Source organism: Rhipicephalus sanguineus, chromosome 2 (assembly GCF_013339695.2).
Source record: "Rhipicephalus sanguineus isolate Rsan-2018 chromosome 2, BIME_Rsan_1.4, whole genome shotgun sequence".
In the NCBI taxonomy this organism is placed as follows: Eukaryota; Metazoa; Arthropoda; class Arachnida; order Ixodida; family Ixodidae; genus Rhipicephalus; species Rhipicephalus sanguineus.
Window position 1 is genome coordinate 56,092,121 of NC_051177.1, and position 25,508 is coordinate 56,117,628.

General features: G+C 46.8%; 1 long non-coding RNA gene across 1 annotated transcript; it reads left to right on the plus strand.

Moving 5' to 3' along the window:
• The first annotated feature begins 3,048 nt into the window (after positions 1-3,048).
• On the plus strand, positions 3,049-24,617 carry LOC119383000 (uncharacterized). The gene is made up of 3 exons (XR_005181592.1): positions 3,049-3,095; positions 5,523-5,588; positions 24,532-24,617. It is a non-coding gene; the product is annotated as an uncharacterized LOC119383000 (long non-coding RNA).
• The last annotated feature ends 891 nt before the right edge of the window (positions 24,618-25,508 follow it).

A 25,508-nucleotide genomic window follows, 5' to 3' on the forward strand; every position in this document is an offset into this window, starting at 1 on the left:
TTCTGAGTGTACATGCACAAGCACTGTGAAGTTTGGCGTTTGTAAAGCAATTATTTTGCTGAAAATGATAACTTTTCCAAGTCACAATACCGTTCGAAGCTGTAAGAAGAACTTTGACGCTGATCCATGCGTTACCCATAATTTCCATGACGCCTGAATCACCGCGCTCGCAGCTTCCGTAGGAAGCTCGGCACGTTTCATGTCTAGATGTCTGAGACGGCGCGGCTGGCGACGAAGCTATCATGGCTGAATAGCGGCGAAACCCTGAACGGCAGCTTACTGCACAAGATTGCCGCCCCGAGTACAAAGCGCTGAAAATTCTGCCCTATAGAAGGACGCGTAGACGCATTTCTGGAAGGTAACTTGCATGCCATATACGTGTTTCTGTTGTGGCCTGTGAATATAGGTTTACTAAATGTATACGCCTATGCATAAACACGCGGTGTGGGTCTTAGTCTCCCGTGTTCGTGCCACTCGGCGCTTATGAAGAAAAAAAAAAGGTGCAGCGTCTTCCGGCACTCAGACACATCCTCAAGATGTTCCTGTGTAGGGCACGCAGTAAACGCGGCGAACGTAGCGTGCGCATGTGCGCACCACGCGTCTGGCGCAGACAGGACGCGAAAGACATTCGATATAAATACACGCACCCATCCCAGCCCATCTCTCAGCGTTATATGCAGAGCACGTATAGGCCATAAGGTACTCTACAGCCAGATAAGAAAAAGAAACCTCACTCCACCAGCTTCCCCCCTTCCCGCCATCGACTTCTGTTTTAGAAAGGCCCGTCGTCGAAAGCTCAGTACACGCAGTGCGCCAGGCTTCGCAAAGTCCGCGCAGCTGCCGCCGTTAACGCACCCTACCAAGTGACAGCAGCTGCCGATGAGGAAAAACGCCTTCTATATAGAACCGATAGACTTACGACTAAGGAAAAGAGAAAGATCGGGAGAAGAGGTCTAGCTTATCGTTTTTCTATGCAACTCGCGTCAGCGGCAGGATGGATGGGGCTATACTATACCCCACCCCCACTGCGATCGGTTGCTATTGCCTTTTTGTTCGAGGGGTTGTGAGATGGAGTTTTGCATACCTGATGTGAAATGGTTACCTGGTGGTTCGCCTAGTGGGCTCGCTTGGAAGAGGACCTTTAAACTTCTCGTCGAAGCGACAGGCACGCGATGTGAAGCACGTTCGGGCGGAAGTTGGTGCCGGAGTTGTTTTTAATGTATAAGATGTGTAATTTGGTGCTATAGCTAGCCCGGTGGTCCGAAATGGAGAGCTGGCAGTCTGTTAGAGGAGAATAAAGAGTTCACCGTTGATGTTGAATTGATGAAGAGCTTTAGTGTACGTGTGGTGTGCTTGTCTATAGGCTGCACGATCGCGACGTGTAAGATGTCTTTTAAACGGCCAACGCGCACCTTGAGTAACAATATACAAGCCGTGCGTGAGCTATGCTATCGTCTCCAGCTTATCGTTAAACTCAACATATACAGAGTGTTTCAGATAAAAAAAAAGCACCAAGTATTAAAAAACTAAGCATAGGCGCTACGCGTCTCCAATTAGCGCAGTATTAATTGTTCTGAGCCACATAGGGCACGTCAGAATATTTTTTTTTTCCAATCCGCAAAGTCATTTTCAAATTCGCAATTCGGTCATTCACCGCAGCATGTAACATACATCTGCACCGAGAGACAAGTCTCGGTCGACTCTGGCAATACACAAACATGAACGTGGTCGTGGGAGGCGCGACTGGCCGATCTGTCCGTGGGAAGTCATCTGGCGAACCTGATCCACGTCCGGCGAGCCGCTGTGGCCAGCGGGGCCCTAGAAGAGGGGTCGTATAATGTAATATTTACGCAATCTACACACAGTATTATCAAGAGGCCATTCAGGAGTTTACTTCGGTGCTTGCGTGAGGGACGACACGTCCTTGTAACAGCGTCGAATACGCAGCCTTCCAGGTCCTCAGCGAAGACCGCTGCCCGCCGGACGAGTGCCAGGCAGACCTCGAAGGAGCCGCGGTCGCGATGGGTGCGCCTTCCTATGCACTGCTCTGAGGCACACGAGGAATGTACAATGCGGGTGAGAGGGGGGTGGGGGGTGGAGTATGCTTGCAGGGGGGCGTTCTACCGTTGCGTAAAAGATAAGGGCTCCACATGTGGGACAATCGTCGGTTTATATCGTTTTTCGTCAGGTATATACAAGCGCAGCTTTGGAAAAGGTCACGAAATAGTTTCGATACGAGTTATCGAGCACACCACGGTCGACATGTCGCATATGCACACTCCGCTGCATCAAAATGAGACCAACGCGCGTGGGAATCATACCCGCGATACAGCCTGTAACGAGCTCTGTGACTTTGTAGCCACTTAACCACCTTGGTGGGCGGTCCGTAATGAACTACCAGCTTTCCGTTGATCATAAGTGATCACACATTTATTTATTTATTTATTTATTTATTTATTTATTTATTTATTTATTTATTTATTTATTTATCAATCATACCTTGTAAACTGCCGGCACACCCTTCGACGGGCGTATACAAGGCCGTTGCGAAGCGCCGGGAAGTTTCCCGCGAGCGCCCAACTCAGCCAAGACCATGCAAACGGCCGAGAGTACAGCCACATCTGCCGTGTGGGAGTGGCTGCTCGGGGCGCCGCACTCTCGGAGCCGTGTAGAGAGTTGCGGCTGCACAGCTGAGTGAGTCAGGCTTCACTCGACAAGCAAGGACAACCGACGGTACGAGAAGGACGACGCTTGCTCGCTTGCTTGCGAGCTCCTCTCATACCCAACGCGGCGTCAGAAGAGAACGCGACGCCGCGGCGCCTGCAGCCCGGCACACACGCACACACACAACTGTACGGCGCCTCGGCGACGACTTAAAGAAGAGAGGCGTGCCAGATAGCGCGGCCTTTCATTGTCAAAGGGGTTGTGCCGTTGCGCAGCGGTGATAAAAGTGGAATCGTCGATTGTAAACAACCCGTCGGCCGGTATGGCGTCATCGCGCGCGGCGTCTAGAAAGGGCCTGCCGCCGCCGCCGGATCAGTTGCGTACGACGCCGTCGAAGCGACGGGACATTTTTAGGATGGACTGACTATACTGTACGGATGCTCGTGAGCTGTCTTGCAAGTTGGTGGCGCTGATAACTGTTGTCGCGCGGCTTTAGACAAATTTACGCCAGGCCCAACCGCGCCGTCACTTGTTCTTTCAGGACGCATCTCATGTGAAGCGTAACCTGCCAATATAAACCCAGAGTTGCCGAGAACGCTATAAAAAAATGCGTGGGCCCTCTCTTCTGACAGATCCGCAGCTGTTCGTTGTCAGTTATTAATCGGACACTACTGTTCAATACATCCATGCTACATGGATCCACCGTTGCGAATGGGTGGATATGACCTTGCTGAGACCCAAGGTTGTGGTTTTGACATCCCAGCTGCAGCGACTGCGTTATGATGGTGGCGAAATGTAAAAAACCACGGTTTATCCCTCCGTCATAGGAATCGGAATAACACGAAAGTAAAGCGTGCCCTTACAGAAGCAACTGAATGCTTAGTGTACACTGATATAAGAGAGTTTGCACAATGTATTTGATGTCTGGCAGATGCGCCCACTTTGATGATTGGTGGTACATCTCCATTCCGACGACTAACGTCCATGTTAAATGAAGTGGTTAAATGTGGTAGCTGTAGTAGTTAACGGTGAAAGCGTAATCAGAGAACGAGGAGCGATAGCCAGAAGAGCGTCGCATATTGGACACAAAACTTGGTCGCCATCCCTCGGCATGTTAAAATGTGATTGAACACCACGGCCGGACTAGAGGGAAACGCAAAGCGCGTCGTGCCGCCCCGGTAGCCCGGCCGCGATTTTTCTCGGGGCGAGCGCGTGAGCATGGAACGCGGTGTTACAGCCAGGTGAGGCAGGCACGCGTCGCAGAGCTATTTTTGGTTTGGATAGCCACCATAGTTTGGATTAGCGCGATGCTATGAGCGAGGCGGACGCTTTTACGACGCTTGGGCAAAGGTCGCCACCTCGCGTTGTGTTGAGATATTGACAAAATTCAACTTCTATTGAAAACGCGCCGAATAAAGCGGACGCGTAACGCGTTGCAGGTGCTAGTCGCGGAGGCCACAGTAATGATGAATTACTTTACCTTACCACTCCCAGAGGTCAACACCACCCAGCCGACCGGGAGAGTGGTAAATATAAAAGGCGCGTTCGTAAAGCCTCCACACTCTGTGACCGTGGCGCAGAGGATAGCGTGCCCGGCATCTGTTGTTGCGGACCGAGCGGTCGTGGGTTCGATGCCCGTTGACGGTACCTTTTTTCTTTGCCATCTGATCGTGTATATTTTTCGACGTCATTTCCGTGACGGAAATACGTCACTGAAGTTTTGGTGGACCCCGGCATAAAACACTTTCGTGTTATAAAAAAAAAGCATACGTATCATACTTTAGGAGCACGCGTCCCTCAAAACCCACTGCACAGCTTCGCGAGTTTGAACAAGCTAATTTAATGTAACTTATTTTTTATTAGTGTAGCAGAATTAGTGTGGTAGAGCTGGGTGCGTGAATGACCTTGAACGGTTTCATTCAAGATATCGAGGCTACAGCGACACTGAAAGTTCAACGATGTATTATCACTTCAAGTCTCCATCTTCCCCTGGACTTCTGTCTTACTTGGGTTTTATGCCTACAACTTAGCAGCACGGAGTCTCCGCATCGTGATAAAATGCGTTGCTGGCGTTAATCTGCTTTTTGATGATCGCGACTCTTCAAAAGTGTCGGCAACACAGAATGGTTCGTCGTGCATTCAGCAGCAGGTATAGCGTCGAAAAGGCTTCGCTTCCCGTAGTACTGCACGAAAGCAGAAAACAAGATCAGATATTGGAGCATGACGCGTCAGTAGGCCTTGGCGGCGTAGAAAAAAGGCGCCCCCCTAAACAACTCCAATGTCGGCTTCGCTATTTGTGTGGGAAGACTTTCGCGAGAGGTCGCTGCGGGAGACAAGCGACAACTGAATCATGCCATTCTGCTTTTTTGTTGACGAGGCGTCATGTTTCGGAGAGATGCTTCTGGTGAAAGTAGAGATTAAAAAAAGAAAAGAGCCCACAAACAGCAACGCGCGCTGTATAGACCGTATCTCTGAATGCTTGCTTAACAGATCTATAGGGACGTCTAAAAGTGACCACCCGATCGCCGCCTTATCTGTACTACACGTATTTTACTCACTTTCTCTCTGTCTCTCTTTCTTTGTATATGTCTTCATTTTTTATGCTTCTTGCGCTGACGTCACACGAGGACTCGCGGTACGCACGCAATTGCACCAAACGCACTTTTCTCCTTGAAGATATTCTCTTCGAGCAGCATCTCGTGTTAGTTTCATCACTGATGGCCGTTCAGCCTATACTATGAAAACGTACCTTACCGTGTTATTTTCTTTACTTATTTCAGTTCGCTATATGTCTTTTTTTTAATTGTTCGTTTTTGTTTTTACAAAACCACTTTTTTTTTTCGCTGCGGAACTTATAGAAATGGAGTAGCCGAGGTGATTCAACCTCACCACATCAAGCCAGTTGGAGCAGAACAGAACGGAAAGTGAGTAACACGAACTGTCATATAGTTTCGATTTCCATCTAAACGTGAAGTACGATTGCGAGCGATATCTGCTGTTTGTCCCTCGTTAGTACGATCAATAAAAAACAACAAACTGGAGATTTGTAGCGTGGAGCATATCGTGCATGACATGGATGGAAAACTTTGGTCCATTAGGTCGCGCTAGTTTCCTACCGAAAGGCCTAGCCTTACGGCCTCTTCGTCGGCCCGTTGGACTGGCCATCTAATGTGAGACTGCGTAGTGCTGCGTCCCACCGCTCTTCAGTGTTGTCCTTGTCACTGCGTAACGCGGAGCAACGCCAGAGCATATGACTAAGATCTATGTTGTTGCGTTTATCTCATCTTGTAGGAGTAGAGAACTCCGGATAAATCTTGTTGATTAATAGCGGGTTCGCTAGGTTCTTGTTTGTAAGAGCCTTAGCGTAATGGCCTGAGCTTTATAGCCTCTACTAAGCACTCTACTATTTATTAGCGTGCCATTCTAATTCTTCTGCGAAGGCAACTCTTGGGAACGATGGTCATGAGCCAGCCGATGGGGGCGTGACTACCGCTCCAAAGGCTATTCTTGATGACCCCAAGGTTTCTTTAAATACTTGAAAGGTTTTCAGGTGCGCTAGGGTATGGCTCACATCGACTGCATACCTGGCTTTGTACAATAGTATTTGTGGCAAAAAATTGAGTCAAAGCAGGCCTGTTAAAGTTACCAAAATCTGAAGTGTGATTTTGTACTCTTCTTGCATTTGCAAGAGCCCATCCGTTTTTGCGCAGTGCCCAACAGTGGCCGAGCCTTGTATTAAAGAGAACTTTCTAAGGCGTACCCCTCGCAACAGCTACTATATAGAAATTCTGTCGCGTTTCAGTTGCTGTGCTGTAGCACTCATCGAACTTTCTGATGACAAACAATTGAATGTAACGCCGAATTTTTGTGAGTCGTCAGCTCAACTTTTAAGGACTGCACCACCTTCGATAGTATCTGTCCCCGATATCTGCTAAAAAAAACTGTCACGACGTTCCAGCTTGAATCGTCCAAGGAACGCTTCCAGAAAAGCGTTGACACGAGGCACCGAAATCTTCAGAATTATTACGGAGCAGAAACTGGTGATTTCCTCTGCTTCTATTCCCGTTTCACATTCAGCCCCTGGTACAGCATTGATCCTAGTTCACTCGAGACTGTTCTCGAAATCGTAGATCGATTAAGGACGTGCGTAATGCTGCGCTGAAAGCAAAGGGCGCGTTTCTCTGCACTACGTGAAGTCAACAAGTGTCCTATATTATACAGACTCGGTGCGTGTGTATACTATAGCTTACCTTCTTTCCATGGAGAAAGGAAAACTCAGGAGAGGCCCTATCGTATCCCAATGCATTGCGAAAAGTGTGGCGGAAGTGATATCAAATTTATGGGGCAAACAAACAGGCATGGTGCAAACAAAACAGCAGACGCCCCGCGGCGTGCTCTCCGCGCTGGTTCGCTTCTGCGCAGATTTGTTGTCCCAGCGTAAACTTAGCGCGTATTGTGCGGTTTGCTTGCAGTAAAATGTTTCAAGCAGATGTTTACCAGGCTGTTCGTGCGTGGCAGGCCCGAGCGCTGCGTGCTGAAATTCTCCGTGGTTTGCTTTTGTGCAACAGTATACAGAAAGTATCGGTAAGTGCCGTAATCAAAAACATTCAGCCCTTGCATCGTCGTATTCGAACTCACCTAACAGTGACTTACGCGTTCTGCTGGGCGTTAGGCTTTGCTTTTCCTTTCTCGTAACCCGATTTATCGATCTATTGGCCGATTAGCGGTTCTTTGCTTGTATATATGGAGTGAGCGTAGTAGCTATTCGGCGCAACGCCAACCTATGTAGTTGACGTAACTTCACGTCGAAAAGAGGACACCGCTGTATTTTCTACGCAATCGTGAACGTGAAGTTTGTAATTCCAGTGCGTACAGAGCTACTAGCACGCAGCGAGCGCACACCACACAAAATTTACATCACGTAGTCCGATAACAACAAAAGTTTATTGCCCTTCCGTACACAGTAAACCACTTTACACCCTTAAGGGGGTTTTGCCGTGTCTATAACTAACACACTTACACCCTAGGAAAAGGGTGTTTTGACGTATCAAAACACCCATACCATAGGGTGTTTCCAATGGCCTAAACACCCTTATCACTGAAAAACTTGAAAAAAAAAATCTACCAGTCCGGTAACATGCAATTATAGATGACATCAGCAGAGAAGGTGTGCGCACGCGCCACACCGCGGCACACACAACAAAGCGTATTGTAAAATACCACATGGACGGAGCGCTCGTGCTACACAGCCTTACACTGACCATCTGGTATATATAGCCATAGTATCTTAAGCCGCCGTTCAGTGCCGGTAGAGATATTTCTGTTCCGTATAAATGAACATTAAACATTAGGAGATTAGGCGTAAATTTATGGTACGCTTGTAGATAGCCCTAAAAGAGACATATCTTTTAATTTAAACTCGCCGAAGATCCAACGACATTTTAATCAGCGAGTCCCAGTTATCATCTGGCACGCTGTGGTATGGGCCATGGGTGTTTCGATAACACATAACACCCTTAACTTCTAAAGGGTGTTTAGCTAGAGCATTACCCCCTAAAGGCTGTTTTGGGGAAGGAAAGCACCCTCACACCCTAATTTTTGCAAATTTGGTTAGGAAAAAGGGTGTTTTGCTTGCTTGAAACCCCCTTAAGGGTGCAAAGTGGTTTACAGTGTATGAACGACACAGCCTCTAAAAACGCGATACGATGCCTTCGGCGCATGTTATGTACGGCGTGTCAGACGCCAAAAACAAAAGTTCACGTGTGTTCTGAGGTGACACAATGAGTAAGAAGCAACAGAGCGCACATCTGAGAGCTTCGCATGCAAATACCATGCATTAGTGATCAGCAATGAAGCGAACGTATAACGTACACATGAAAAGTGGCACCCGGTACTTTCCGCCGTGCTCGCGATTTGCACCGGGTATACGCAACAGCTTTCTTAAAGAACACACAGAAGGAGAAGCGTGCGTGAATCGACTGCGCCACTTGCACGGCCACTTGCACGCCACTTGCACGCGAAATGTTGCAAAAGTTTTACGACTCGCTCGATGCGCGCATGCACTTGCAAACAATGCGACGGAAATCGCGAAATGTTTAGCTCATCCTTCGCTCGATGCCGGTGTTTGCGATGTGGAGGCTTCACGAATGTGACGGCAGGTCCTCTCCTTTGTATTCCTTCCTCCATGGTTCCTTCTCTCCTTTCCATATTTCAGCCCTTTTCGTTTGCGAAGGGTAGCAAACCTGACATATGTCCAATTAAGCTTTTTCTTTCTTTCTTTCTTTCTTTCTTTCTTTCTTTCTTTCTTTCTTTCTTTCTTTCTTTCTTTCTTTCTTTCTTTCTTTCTTTCTTTCTTTCTTTCTTTCTTTCTTTCTTTCTTTCTTTCTTTCTTTCTTTCTAAATGCGAATCACTTCTTAGCAAACCCTAGGCACATTGAGTGTTTCTATCTATCTATCTATCTATCTATCTATCTATCTATCTATCTATCTATCTATCTATCTATCTATCTATCTATCTATCTATCTATCTATCTATCTATCTATCTATCTATCTATCTATCTATCTATCTATCTATCTATCTATCTATCTATCTATCTATCTATCTATCTATCTATCTATCTATCTATCTATCTATCTATCTATCTATCTATCTATCTATCTATCTAGCCGCCTACGTCTGGGCGCTCTCCTGGTCGTCTCCATAACTTGTAATATACCAAAATTGACATGGAATAGTAGGAGGATTTGACTTTGAGGAATATGATTGTCTGGTCATGGCATGAATAACGTGAAAATCCTGTCTCGTACGTCGTCAAACCCTTTCCTCCAGACACGTGTGGCACATACCCGTTTACCACGGGCCGCGGTATACGGGTATGCGCCACCGGTGATTGACAGTTTACATCTACACAAGAACAGCGAGAACGGGCACTAGTAATTTAAATGGGAGAGCGTTAAGAAAAACTGGCATTGGCAACTTGACCCGACGAATGCAAAGATTAAACATTAGAATCCCAGCAGGAATCGAACCCAAGCATTCTGCGTGGCAGTCAGGTATTCTACCAAAGAGCCACGCCAGGTCTAAAAACTGCTTTGAAAAAAAAAAAAAAAAAGTCTATGCTGGCATAATGGCGGTGCAACGTCACTTGTAGTTGTGGTGCTGGCTGTCATTTTATAACGAAGCAAGAAACGCTACATATGTACTCCTGCGATGCAGTCGTGATGTCAGGTTAACGTTTGTGGTTCCAGTGTTGGCTCCGCTTTTATAGCGGTCTAATAAACATTACACTTGTATTCCGATGGTTCAGCAAGCTAAATTCAAGCGTCGCTTCACCCCGGATGAATACGCTAACGAAAGTTACGCCTGATATTCACAACATCGCACCCTAATGTGCACTTCGTTTCGATAATAGTGACGTATGTGCTCTACGTGAATGCTGACGTTACGTCAGATCATAAGTTACCCTTTAAACGGCAGTGTTGTCGACGTGCCTGGTAAGCCCACGATCTGCACGCAACTACTACACTTACAAAAACACGTCGATCCACCTCGTAACGCTTGGCTCTAAGCCAATAAATGCAGCATAGTGCTACTCGCTGACTGCTTCGCATGATACCGATTCTCACAAGGTGTGGGATCTGCCAAACTTTCTTTCTTTCTTTCTTTCTTTCTTTCTTTCTTTCTTTCTTTCTTTCTTTCTTTCTTTCTTTCTTTCTTTCTTTCTTTCTTTCTTTCTTTCTTTGCAGGTGAGCAGCATGACGCGCAATTGCCTTGGTACGCTTCTTTTGAATGATTCGCATTGCTTATCTCTAGTTCCATCTTTCATGACGTGTTATTGATGGCCTGGTTTACACTTGTCTGTTAGTACCTTTCAGAACAACTGCCAGATACGTGGCTCTGAAACTGCGTCATGTACTTGAGAGAGAGAGAGAGAGAGAGCATATGTACTCAGATACCCCAGCGTCATCATGGCTTGCACGGCCAGGGTACCAAGGCTCGCACGGCTGCACTTTATCCATGTTCCTCTAATTGCCAATGTGCTTCTTAGAGCTAGCGGGGAGCCACGATAAACGAGGGATAGTTAGGCGAGACCCCCAATTGAAGACATCGCTTGCTGCTCGCTGCCCGCTCATTTCCTCCATACGACGCTATAGTTTTTCCCTCCACGAATCCTAAGCGAAGCAAGTTTAGTAGAGAGTCAAGGCAAGGGTCCGCACTCAGCTTGGCCTCTAAGAAGTGCATGTAAATCAAGCAGGCCTCGTCGTTCCTTTCGCTTCCCCTCCTTTCGTTCTCATCTTCGTCCTCATCCCTAGACCTAAGTCCGTCATCGTGAATATATAGAAGAGGATAGGCACACGTACCCTTGCAACTCATAACGAACCCTGGGAAAGAAGGCAGTGGGACGGTATTTAAGCCTCGAGAGCCCAGCTATAGCACCGGGGTCGGTTCTCATTCGCGGAAGAAACACGCTTCGCGTGCAACGCGCGTTGATCTAAAGATGCGCATGCAGGGAGGAAAAACTCCTCGCGGACCTAATGACCGGTCGCAGCGGAGATTTATCCCGGGGGGATTTGCAATCCGCGGTTCCCACTCGACGGGGACGACGTCTCTCCTTACGCGGCCGCTCATCCGTTTGTCCGTCCGTGTACGGTACACACATGCATGTGCACGCGTGGTTCTGTGCACCGCTCTCGCCTACGTATACGAGTACATTTGCCAACGCTATTGGCTCGCTTGTACATACAGTGACGTCGAGCGCACGCCTTGCTTCCTCTAGCTTGTTTCTATACGCACATCTACGCCCACGCTGCATCTTTACGCAATGCGAGCTTTCGATCCCTTCTCAAAACACAGGCAAATAGTCAGTGCCGGACGGGCGCCGCAGTTCTGTATAGTTGCCGGAGCGAAGAGCAGTACATAGATGACTGCGCGGTTGCAGCAACGGGGAGGCGGATAGAGGGGCAATAACGCCGATGAGCGTTCGTGATTGCTGCCGCGTTGGGTAATGTGAGATTTCCGTTCTCGGGACTCTCTTTTAGCGAGATTTCGCGTTGCAGTATGTGCGGTACGCTCAAGAGGGTTTCCAGCCCTATTCACTGACGTGTCAGAGATGAACGGCCACGCTTAAACGATGCGTCTAAACAGCCCGTCGTTCCAGTCGGTTTTGCCCGAATCCATTACGTTGACCAATCAGAGTTGGGAGATTGCGTTGCAGATTGTTCGTCCGCTGGATGGAAGCCTACGGTGCTTGCAAAACGGGTCCATGAAGCTGAGGCGAGAGCAGCGGAAGGATACAGACTGTCTCAAAAGTAACTTAGCTGCTGAGCAGAGGACGGTTCTTACTGAAAGCCGTATTGCGTACTTCGCTTATGGGAGCCATTGTACTCGTGCAGATTGGGCTTGGACTCCAGTCAGTTAGCGTTTATTTTACTGCTGTTGGCCTGTATGGCTATGGGCCAGAGTTGCCAGATGCTACCGAGCTAGCAAGCAAATAATCGTCACAAAAGAAGCCCCAAGAAAGCGCCACGACTTTCGCGAAGACGCCCAAAAGAAGCGGAAATTTAATGAATTTTTTTTCATTCTCGAAAATATTTTTAAATATAATAAAAAATGTCGCCCACATGACGCCGTCATCATCGACGGAGGGTGGGACGGGACAGGGGTTAATCCCCTCTTCCCCCCCCCCGCCTCGCCCGGACCTTTTATAAAGTTCATTCATTCATTCATTCATTCATTCATTCATTCATTCATTCAAATAGGAAGGGGAGTTGAAAAATCACCTGAATTATTTTTTACAGCGGAAATATGCGCAACTATGAACGAAAGCACATATTTACTATTTAACATTGTCTTCAGGGTTGTTTTCGTTCGGGTGAATGCACGTTTGCCAGTGCATGACTACCGTTACTTGTTGATTCCCCCAACGCATGTTTGACTTCAGCACTTAACTACTAAAAGTCATCGACAAACGCGCTATTGGTGAACGAGATGATAGCCAAAATAGCTATATTTGCTGGAAAAAAGCAAATAAGTCCCCCCCCCCCCTAGAAAAAAAAAAACGCGACAAGCGACTGAAAAATTCTACAAGCGACTCCGCGAAAAAGAAGCCCAAATCCGTTTACTATAAGCGGAACTAGCAACTCTGCTATGGGCTTAGCTTGCAACAACGAAACTTGGGATTTACCCGATTAATTGCACAAAACGAAACAAAGAAATGTGCCCGTTCCGATGTTTCGTATTTCCTCGCAGACAAGACCCTAAATCACTATCCTGTGAAGTACAGGAGGTGCTGTTTATTCTTTTATTCTTTGCCTCAAACATGCCTCTTCATTTTTTTTTTAATATGACGTTGCACAAGGCAAGAATATTCCTTAGTGTTGCTTGCACGACAACACGAATAATAGGATAGAGTTTTGCGCGCGACATGCAGTAAGATTCTCGATATCACATTGGTGCCGTAGGCTTGGCAGTTCCAAAAGAATAAACTTCAGAATTGCAAGACATTATCTTGCTTTCAGCCCTAATAAACAGCCATTCCCGCAAAGCAAGCAGAGAAAGAGCTTTCGAACAGGACACTGCTGTCAGTTGTAAATTGATTCAAATGACGCTGCTTCTTGTTTACAGCGCGAGGAAGCCTGTAACCGAGTCGACTCACGCGTGTACGCTAAAGAACAAACCGACCCTGAACCTGGGCCGTTCGAAAGTGACCGAACGGAAACGGCGTAGAATTGTTTTGACAAAACACGGCCCATTCGTGCTCGCCCAGAAAGGAATCGTGCCCGCGAGGAATTTCGCCCGGCTGCAGGCTTCTTTATGGGCTCTACGTGCCTCCCCTGCATGGACTCGCTCGCTCGCTCGTCGCATAAAAGGCTTCTTCCCTCCCTCCTTTGCGCGGCGAAAATTTATACCGCGTCGGTGGCGCCGACACTTCTTCTTCGAACGAAAATCCGAACGTTCGTCGAGGCAGTGAGAAACCTGTTTAGAGAGAAGAGAGCCGCTCGTCGTCGGATCGTTGCGGAGTGTCTCTGCAACAGCCGCAAATGCCGCGCGAGCTGCTTGCCTGCCGTGGCTATGTTTTATAGCGGCTCGCTCCGCGGGATAAGGGCGACGCGCGCATTACACTGTTTGTGCGTGTGGTCTTCGCGCGCGCGTTCGCGAGCTCCGCAAACGCACCCGTGGGGTACACTAAGAGAATGCGCGCGTACCGAATGCCGCCGCACCGACAAGGTTGAGGAGTGGGAAAAAAAGCTTTCGCACCGCCGCGTGTTACGACGTCATAAGGCCAAGGCGGCGCATTCTTCGCCAGCTGTTTCCTTCGTGACTCAGTTGCGGATTCCGATGCGAAGTTATATACCGAAAAAAATGTGGTGGGCCTTGGCGGGGCAGCGCTCCTCTTTTCCAACTCAAGTTGGGACGCCGTAACGGGAGGCATTAATTTTGCAGATCAACGCTATGCGAAACCGAGCTAATTTCTCGTCGTAATTGCGGTTTTTATAACTATCGACGCTCCTCTGTTATGCTGCAGTAAGGATGTAATAGTAAGCCGCATCGTGGCGCCTTAGCGGCGATAACGTTTTGCAGCTTTTGGAACTTAGGCGCGGATTCGGTTCCGGACCACGGTGGCTCGAATTTCGATGAAAGAGAACTTCAAAGTACACAAATTTAAGTGCACGATCAGGAACATCAGGTGCATAGCACCAGAATATAAAATTAAGGATGTAATGATGAAGCGGCCAAGCTACGAAGCATACTGTCCGAGTATAATTGTTCGTTGCCGCCGCTGGCAGGAAAGGTACACCTCTCTTCAAACTGATATGCGACAAGATTGGGATGCGTTTAGCAAATCGAAACTATGCGAAAACCGAGCTGATTCTTCGCCGTACATGCGGACTTCTTAGCGATCGATTCTCCTCTGGGTCTGCGTTAGAGAGGGAGAGAGAGATAAATAGATGAAAAGGCAGGGATGTTAACCTGGTACTAGTAACCGGTTTGCTACCCCGCACAGGGGTGTAGAAATAGAGGTCTCCGTTAAGGATGCGGTACACCCGTAGTGGTGGCGGGGCCGCTGCTAAGCACTTGGGCGCGGGTTCGATTCCTGGTTACGGCGGCCTGTATTTCATTGGGAGCGAACTCCAAAATACATAAATTTAGGTGCTCGGCAAAAAACACCCGGTGGGCAAAACTGGCCCGTGGTGCACCACTACGGCGTGCCTTTACAAACACACCGTGTTCTTTATTTTTTCCTTTTTCTTGCACGGAAGACACCACTTTCAAAATTAAGCATGTAATAGCGGTGATGTGTCCTAATTACGATGTATACTTGCTGATTATGGTTGTTCGTAGCCGGAGCATTGTATTCACGCGTTACCTAAACGCGCATTGTCGACAAGCAGTTGTCGGCGGCGCTAGTTGGAAAGCGCTGACAAATAGAAAAAAAAAGGTTATCCACGTATATTCCAGGTAAACTCAAACATCAGTGAGTGGGTCATCGGAAACATATTCAAACATTCGAAAAATGCATCGCTCGCTCAACTTTTCAATTTCCGCCGCAGGTGAAATCGACGCCAATTTCGTTTGTCAAACTCGGAACCTGATCGCTATTATAATTAAATGAAGGGCAGAACTCGAACGTGCTTTCTGTATAATAGACGCAGCTCTTTGCACGGTATCCAAATCCATTTTTGTACAAAACAAGCTTCATAACGGTGAGCGGAGCGGCTGATAAACAAGGCCTTGCTTATACAGTGATTATATAAACTCTATTTCGCATGAAAAACGTGATCCAGGCGTATCAGATGGTTGCACGAAGAGGGAGAAATTATTACAAATTGCGGTGATCTTATACAAAAGCCAAAATGACCTGCGCGCTATGCTCCTTGACAACAGAACTCGCTCGGGCTGGTGTATAATAATTGCTGATGAGACGGGCGGTGACTAGAAGAAGCAAAGAGCTACACTCTAAGAAAAAAAGGTGTCCTTTGACTCTTCTTTGCTACACATGTGACTATATATCCAATGTATAACTCTCTTTAGAGAGTCACGTTGACTCTCTTTAGGTGTGTCGTGGAACGCACGACTCCTCAAAAGAGAGTTAGCTTGCCTCTCTAAAGAGAGTTGTATGGGAGAGTCACATATGTAGCGAAGAGCCAAAGGACACCTTTTTTTCTTTGAGTGTAGGATGAGGAAGAAGTACGGCACGAGCAGTAGAATAAAAGATGGAGTCCTTGGTCTGGGGCTCGGGTCTTTATTACGCGACATTCTTTCTGGTGCCGAAACACGGGAACGAACCAGGGACCAGGAACCAAGGACCACGAACCAGGTACGCGTTTTGTAAAAAAGGTGAGGCTAACAGTCACTGTTATCGCAAATCTAGCACAACGTGTCGGTCAGATTTCAGACACGATATTTGCCACCCAATCCTAAAGTGCCGATTTCGTGGCGGCGACATCAACGGCAACCGCGGCGCCAACGCTGAGCCGCTGAACATCGTGCATGCATCTGCGGCGGAGCCGGTGGGTGGTGTAATCGGATCAGAGGCGTAGCCAGAAATTTTTTTCTGGGGGGGGGGGGGTTCAACCATACATTATGTATGTTCGTGCGTGCGTTTGTATGTGTGCGTGTATATATACACATGCAAAATTGAAAAAATACGGGGGGGGGGGGGGGGTTGAACCCCCTCCCCCCTTGGCTACGCCCCTGAATTGGATTGTCGCGAAAGTTCCGTGTATTTCTGATCGATGCATATTGAAGGAAGGTTAGAGCCGGAATACAGGCATACATACCCACATAGTGCGCAAATACAAACTAACGCGTGCTGGTCGAATCCGTTGCTTCGCATAAGCAGAACTAAAAGCAAAAAGAAAATAAGGGAGGGGCGTGGGGTGGGGTGGTGGCGTAGTAAATAGGAAAACCTTATAATAATATCTGGGGTTTAACGTCCCAAAGCCACGATGACTATGAGAGACGCCGTAGAGGTGGGCTCCGGAAATTTCGACCACCTGGGGTTCTTTAACGTGCACCTAAATCTAAGTATACGGGCCTCAAACATTTTCGCCTCCATCGAAAATGGAGCCGCCGCGGCCGGGCTTCAATCCCGCGACCTTCGAGTCAGCAGTCGAGTGCCATAACCACAAGACCACCGTGGCGGTTCATGGAAACCTTATGAAGGAAATGTTTACAAGGCGTCTTGCATCCCTCGCTCTCCCGTTGTAGATAGATAGATAGATAGATAGATAGATAGATAGATAGATAGATAGATAGATAGATAGATAGATAGATAGATAGATAGATAGATAGATAGATAGATAGATAGATAGATAGATAGATAGATAGATAGATAGCATTGCTTTCCCCCTTTCGTTTTATTTGTAACACTGCTTTAGAAACTTGGAAAATCAGCGCAAACACGACGAAGACACAAGACTAGAAGGACACGGGACGGGCGCTGGACACAGAGGTTCGCAGCGCTCGTACGGTGTCCTTCTCGTCTTGTGTCTTGTGTTCGCGCTGATTTTCCAAGTATGCATCATTTCCAACTCGCCCACCTTCCTACCTCACTGTTTTACAAACACGTTAGTATTCTAAACATTTTTAGCTGTCACGTGCCGATTGCCTTTTGAGCATTTCTTAGCGAACGTTTCTATCTATCTATCTATCTATCTGTCTATCTATCTGGCCGTTTACGTCTGGCCGCTCTCCTGGTCGCCTCCATAACTTTTAATATACCAAAACTGTCATGGGAGGATAAGAGGATTTGACGAATACCGCTGTTGGGTTATGACGTGAATAATTTGCGAATCCTCACGTACGTCATCAAACCCTTTCCTCCAGACACGTGTGGCACATACCCGTTTGCCACGGGCCGCGGTGTACGGGTATGCGCCACAGGTCATTGAGAGTTTATATCTACCTAGGAACGGCGAGAACAGACATTGGTAATTTAAATGCGACAATGTTAAGAAAAACCAACATCAGCAACGTTGACCGGACGAACGCAAAGAATAAAAATTAGGATCCGAGCAGGAATCGAACCCAAGCATTCTGCGTGGCAGTCAGCTATGCTACCACAGAGCCATACCAGGTATAGAAACAGCTTTGCAAAAACACAATATGCAGGCGTAATATCGGTGCAACGTTGATTGTGGTTGTGGTGCTGGCTTACTAATTTTGTGACAAAGCAATAAGCACTGCATGCGTACTCCTACGATACGGGAGTCATGTCAGGTTAACGTCTGTGGTTCCAGTGTTGGCTCCGCTTTTATTGCAGTCTAATAAACATTACATTTGTGTTCCCATGATTCGGCAAGCTATATTCAAGCGTTGCTCGAACCCGGCGAAATGCATTAACGAAAGTTACGTATGATATTCAGATCACTGCACCATAAAGTGAACTTTGTTTCGATAATACTGACGTATGGGCTCTACAACATTACTGCTGACGTTACGTCGCACCATAAGTTACCCTTTAAACGCCAGTGTTTTCGACGTGCCTGGTAAGCCCACAATGTGCACACAACTACTACACTTACATAAACACGTCGATCCGTCTCGTAACGCTAGGCTAAAAGCCATAAAATACAGATACTCGCTGACTGCTTCGCATGAAACCGATTCCCACAATCACAATACCTGGGATCTGCCGAATTTTTCATCATTTGTCCTATGACACCGCCCTTACTCAATCGGGCCTGTAAGGTAGATTGAAAATAAATAAATAAATAAATAAATAAATAAATAAATAAATAAATAAATAAATAAATAAATAAATAAATAAATAAATACGGCAGATCCCACGCACTGTGGGAATCGATGTAATGCGAAGCAGCCAGCAAAGAGCTGCATACATCGCTTTGTTTATTTTTGAGCCGTATGAAATCATTCATGCCATGGCATCTAGTTCATCATATATCGCATGTTTGCCATGCACGCGTGCATGCACAATATGGTATATACCATGCCAATGAAACGTATATTCTGGTATATACACTGCATGACCGGTGATTTATGTTCATCACGCACTCCTGTCATGCAATACCAATTTTGGTATATATCCAGTTATTTAAACGGCCGGAAGCGCACCATAACAGTGTCATGTAAATCATACCGTACATGACATGCATAACATAATTCGCATGTTAGGACCTGTCATTTATGTTCGTCATACAGTCACATCGCACAATACCAATTTTGGTGTATATCAAACGAGCGAAATGGCCGCGAGTCCACCATGAGCGTGGCATGTAAATCGTGCCATACATGACATGCATGTCATGGTTTTCATGTTACCACCTGTCATTTACGTTCGGCATACATTCGCGTCACGCAATGTCAGTTTTGGTGTATATCAAGCGAGTGAAACGTCCGCGAATGCACCATGAGCGTGGCATGTAAATCATGACATGCATGTCATGGTTTTCATGTTACCATCTGTTATTCATGTTCTTGATACAGTCACATCGCGCAATACCAATTTTGGTGCATATCAATCTAGCGAAACGGCCGCGAAGGCACCATGAGCGTGGCATGTAAATCATGACATACATGACATGCATGTCATGGTTTTCATGTTACCACCTGTTATTCATGTTCTTCATGCTGTCACATCGCACAATACCAACTTTGGTGTATATCAAGCCAGCGAAACGGCCGCAAATGCACCATGAGCGTGGCACGTAAATCATGACATACATGACATGCATGTCGTGGTTTTCATGTTACCACCTGTTATTCATGTTCTTCATACAGTCACATCGCGCAATACCAATTTTGGTGTATATCAACCTAGCGAAACGGCCGCGAGTGCGTCATGAGCGTGGCATATAAATCATGACGTGCATGACACAAGTGTCATGATTTTCATGTTACCACATGTCAATTATGTTCGCCATGTCGAAATGTCTCGTCACACCAGTTTTCCTATATATCCATTCATTTAACGGCCGCGAGCGCCCCGAGACCATGTCATGTAAATCATGCTGCACATGGCATGCGTGTCATGATTTGCACGTTAGGACCTGTCATTATGTTCGCCATGAACTCTTTTCACGTCATACCAGTTTTGGTATATATGAAATTAATGGAATTGCCGCAAGAGCCCCAAGGCCGTGGAATGTAAATCATGCTGTTCATGACATGCATGTCATGATTTTCATGTTATGACCTGTCATTTATGTTCGTAATACGGTCATGCTATTCCATACCAATTTAGGTTGTGAAGAAGAAGACGCGTCGCCGGTCAGCAGTATCGCCAACGCTCGCCTCGCGCTGCTTGTCGCTGGCATCTTTCTGGACGGTGCTCTGCCCCGACTCGCTGTGTTTGTTCAGAGCGTCACCACAGGAACGCACCGCCAATAAACCTCTTCTCAAGGTATACATCCGATTAACGAAACGGCCAGGAGAGCACAAAGTCGTAGGCGGCTAGATAGATAGATAGATAGATAGATAGATAGATAGATAGATAGATAGATAGATAGATAGATAGATAGATAGATAGATAGATAGATAGATAGATAGATAGATAGATAGATAGATAGATAGATAGATAGATAGATAGATACGCTCAAACTCGCAGAAGTTCGCTAAGAAATGCTTCGCATTTAATAAATAAATAAATAAATAAATAAATAAATAAATAAATAAATAAATAAATAAATATCTCTCCACACTTGGGAGCTCGAGGCACGAAGGAAGGGATGGGGTAGGGAAGAGAGTGTTTACCCGGAGAACGTCATCGAAAGAAAATGTAGCGGAAGAAGACGCGCGGAAGGAATGGACGCTGACGTGCGAAGGAGAACGCGAAGTGCTCCCGGAGTGCCCCGCTGCACGCCCTGACAGCTGCCCCGAGAGAGGAACGTGCGAAGGCTGTACTGCGCACTGGGCGCCAACCTGTTGAGCGGCCCGGCCGTTCGATCTTCACTTCCATCTCTCTTCCGCGCTTTCATTTGTCGAATCTTGTTGTTTGTTTGCAATGTGTTTGCGTGTATGCGCGACAGATCTTTCTTTCTTTCTTTCTTTCTTTCTTTCTTTCTTTCTTTCTTTCTTTCTTTCTTTCTTTCTTTCTTTCTTTCTTTCTTTCTTTCTTTCTTTCTTTCTTTCTTTCTTTCTTTCTTTCTTTCTTTCTTTATCTGTGAAGTGACTGGATCAGGTCAATAGGTTGAAGAGGAAAGACTGCAAATTTGTGGCCATCGTTGGTTAGAACGCCCTGAGCGATGATTGTGAATGTTCTTGAGGTCGCGCTTCCTTACAATACTTAAGCATATACGTTACTGACCTATTGTCCAGATTCGGAACACCTCTCCATCTATCGTACATGGAGCAGCATTCATTTAGAGTGTTCGTAGAGCGAACACGTTTCACTTCCACTTTCTTGGCAGCCCCGAAAAAAAGATGGATTTTCTTACGTCTAAGCGAAGGCTGTAAGATGATTGATTGATTGATTGATTGATTGATTGATTGATTGATTGATTGATTGATCATTGCAATTTATCACTCTGTGCAGTAGTTGCATACACGAGCGACGCCTTGTGGACCTCCAAGTTTGTACTGCATCTTTAATGAAATGGTTGTACACTTCCCTTTTCAATGATGGCTGTAAGTTGCCTGTCATGACTTGGCGATGCGTGGCACGTGCGCTGCGGCACATTTTGTTCTTCTGTAAGCTTCTTTTAAATGCGAATGCATTTCTTAAATGCGAATGCATTTTCAGGCGTCCGGCGTTGTTCGCGGCGCCCTCTTCCATAGCAACAGCTGCGGGCGGGCGCGCTTATCCTCGCCCCTAGCAACCGGAGCATGTGGTGCGAGAGAGTGTAGGAGAGGGTAGGTGCAGTGCTTCGCCGCTCCTTCTCTCGCCGTTCGCTCTCTCTCCTCCCTGCGCCCCACTCTCCCGTCCGCTCGCGCCTCACTCTCGACCGTTCGCTGGCTGGGCGCCTCTCAAGGCGATGGCAGAAGTCGGTGAAGGCGAATGTCTGACGGCAACGGTACCCTCTCTCGGCGCAAGAAATGCATTCGCATTTCCTCACGATTCCCTTCGGGGAGGTGGAGGCATCTTTTTATTTTTCATGGTCATGGTTTCTCTCTCAATACTTGGACCGTAGATAAGCTTACCCTTGCACGTACTCTGTGCGAACGTTCTCTGTGCGAGGGTACGCGCTCAGCATTGCAACTGGAGCACTTTTTGCCGCTCACTGCACATGTAAGGCCCGTGGCCGTGCTTCCAACCATGTTTGATTCGTGCTAGCACCTCTGTCCTTGGTTACCGGTGGACCCAAGCCTCAGGAGCTCTATTTATAGTCATCGATATAACGACAAACTATTTCCTCTGCCCAGCCAGCTCAATATCGCTATTTATCTACGAAAAAAAAAGCAAGCTCCTGAACACGAGTGGATATCCAACCTTAGTGCCTTCACTTTTTTCTCCCTTATTATACAGAAGGGAAGCGAAGAGGGAGGGAAACATGGGCGGAAGCCTAGGGAAATGTTAGCTTCCTGTGATCCTCGCTATACGATATGGAGCAACGGCGCTGCTGCGCGCTTAGCCGAGACGCATAAATTTATGGGGAAAAGCGATGGTCATTTGCATGATACACGGCCGGCTGCCCCTTTGCCTGCAATGTTTTTTGTTGTTTTCTTCATCGTTGTTGTTGTTTTGCGTCGTTCTTTGGCTCGATTTAGCGCTCTTTCAGGCTTTCACGCGTTAGCGGGGGCTTTGGGCAAGTGCGTTCGACACGCGCGTCTGACGGGGAAGCGTGCTCGACGCGAAACCGAGCAGCGTGCTTTGACGAAGCACAAATTATTCGAGACTAGTTAGCGGCAGGCTAGAGAGAAATAGAGTGCGTGGGAGGGGGATGGGCGAACAGCAATGACGTGAATACGTAAAAAGGCGAACACACGGCGGTGAAAATCACTGGACGGGATCAATGCGCCTACATTAGGCCGACGATTGCACCGCGGAAGCTGCTGCTCCCCTCATAAGCACAATCGATTTCAGGTTAATCAGCGGAAAGAGCTTACGCGGCGCTCTCTGTTCTCGCAAAAGCAATTAGCTACTCGCTGACACGTAAACATAAGTGCCATCGTATGGAGCACTGCGGCGTAGTGACCGCGCCGCAGACGTCTCGGTGAGGAGGAATGTGAGGAAAGAGAGGGATGGCAGTGCTCTTGAATGTTCAACTCTAGCTGGTTCGGGGAGATATTCAACTGGCGTGATCTCTTTCAGACGGAAAAGTCAAATCTAAAAAGTTGCCGCGCCCACATTCACAAACACCTCGATTCCTTGCGGTTCCTGGACTCCAAAAGTGGAGCTCTGCACATCGCTTAAACCGAACGAAGAATTCTTATTCAAAGCCTTTACTATTGTACTATACTGTGCCCTACTCTAGCGGCCATGTCTAGCGCAAAAATTAGCGGATAAATAGGTAAGAACATATGTAAGCAGGTGGCGGCAAAATAAACAGGTTAGATAGATAGATAGATAGATAGATAGATAGATAGATAGATAGATAGATAGATAGATAGATAGATAGATAGATAGATAGATAGATAGATAGATAGATAGATAGATAGATAGATAGATAGATAGATAGATAGATAGATAGATAGATAGATAGATAGATAGATAGATAGATAGATAGATAGATAGATAGATAGATAGATTTGTTTTGTCGCCATTCACCGCTAATTCTGCATTTTTTTGCCTATCGTTAGCATTTGAAAGATAGTATCCTTATGGGGGCACGTGTACCCCAGAGCGTTATGCATACATGTTCTTGCTTCGTCCACTTGGAGTTTGGAGGAAATGAGGCTTTACTACGATATTTTCCTCCCTAGCCCTTATTTCGCATACATCTATGTAGTCCCTGTCCTATTTTCATACCCAGATTGCAATTTAGTAAAGGCTCCTAAATCCCGCCTCTTCTATGTAAAAACCTGACACACCCGCAGACACTAGCACATCCTGAAAGAGAATGAAGGCCGCATCTGCACGCGCCTCGTAACGTGTGTCAGTGCGAGATAAATAAGGGTGCGAGGTGTGACAAAAAAGCCAACAGCACACACTTAACGCCCCACTGAGATGCGCTGTTTCTTTCTCGACATCTCTCTATGAACGAAGACGTATGAATGCGACGATAATAATAAAAACAACGAATAAGACGACGCCTCCGCAATCTCCTTCGTCAGTTGGGACCTGTGCCAGCGCTTAATCTGAACCTGGCTGTGTCAGTAAACAGCCACTTCGCTCTATTCAACAGGGAGCGCGCGAAGCTCGTGGAGACGTATACACATCTATATAGGAGCAAGGGGGCGGGAGAAGGGGGGGGGGGGGAGGCGAGGTGACAAGTCCACGCACGCACAAACAACGCCCCCTCTTCTTTCACAGCGTGCGGTCCTGCAGGGCGCATGCAGGAGGCAGGCAGGCCACAGCGGTCCGGCGCCGCTCATTGTTTCCGGCGAGAGCGACCTGTTATGAAGACGTCAAAGATTATGAGCGTCGCGCTTTGGGTGGTGGCCAACTCGGTCCACGTCGACGCTGTTGAACCCCGCGTCCTTAGCGCTGCCAAGTTCTCTCCCCCCGGGGAACAAAGGCCTCGCTTTGTTCCAGCTTAGCGCCGCTTATACGCGCAACTTAAGCCTTAGCGCCCCGTGTCGGAGTCTGTATACATGTGCGCGCGAGTATGCCTTGACACGACTTGCTTTGGGTCGCGCCGGGCCGTTCTTAGTCGAGTCGCTGCCGCTGTATATAGTAATCTTAAAGAAGGTAATTTCGGGTTGCCGCATATACGTACGCGGTGGCGGTCTCACGATTTGCACAAGCCTGGTTTCCTTTCTGTTATCCTTATTTTTTCCTTTTCTTTCTTTTTTTCTTTTACAGCGGATCGTTCCCGCGGGAACTCTTACGGTGTGGGCAGTTTCATGGAAGGTGAAAGTTGTCGTCCGCCTGAGAACAGCAAAATAAACCCACGCACGAGGTTTTCCTTGTACTGAATCTTTGAATCATAATGCATGTAATGTAACCGGTTACACTAACAACGAATGTGTTCGCATCTGTATTTCTTTACGGAACTTTGCAGCATCTTAAACGTCGTGATTCAATGTCGCAGGTATATTTTTTTCTTTCCTTTTCAAAATTGTATTCACTTCCAAGTTCCGGGCGACCAAGGAAAAGCGTGCGATACGTTCTTTTTTTTTTCTTCATTAACTGCCATTGCAAATATAAATCCTTGCTTTAGCTTCTAATTAATTTGTTTCACCAGGAATTATAGTCCTCGGGTGCTGGTAGGCGGTTCGCCGAAAGATGCGTTTCATTAGAAGGACGCAGAAGTTCAACTACAGATATAGTTAATAGAAGCTCATTGTAGAAGTAGTTCTCGCAGACAATAAATAAATAAATAAATAAATAAATAAATAAATAAATAAATAAATAAATAAATAAATAAACAAATAAATAAATAAATAAATAAACGAGCATTTGCGTTGCCTTTTCGCCATCGGTTGTATTCGTGTTTGCATGCCTAAATACGCATGTGATAAATGCCACAAGCATGAAGAAGACGAACCTTATAATGATGAGAAAGGAAGATAAGATGAAAATCTCGGGTTGACATCTAAGTATACGCGTGTGAAGCTTCATCAGTAAACACATGCGTAATAACTAATACTGATGACAACTGATAACTGGTAATGACATGCCAAAACCACAATATCATTGTGAGAGACGCCGTAGGACAGGACTCCCGAGGTTCTTTAACGAGACTCTAAATCTGAGCACACGGGCCTCTATCATATTGCCTCCATCGAAATGCAGATCCCACGACTTTCAGGTCAGCAGTCTGGCACTGTAACCACAAC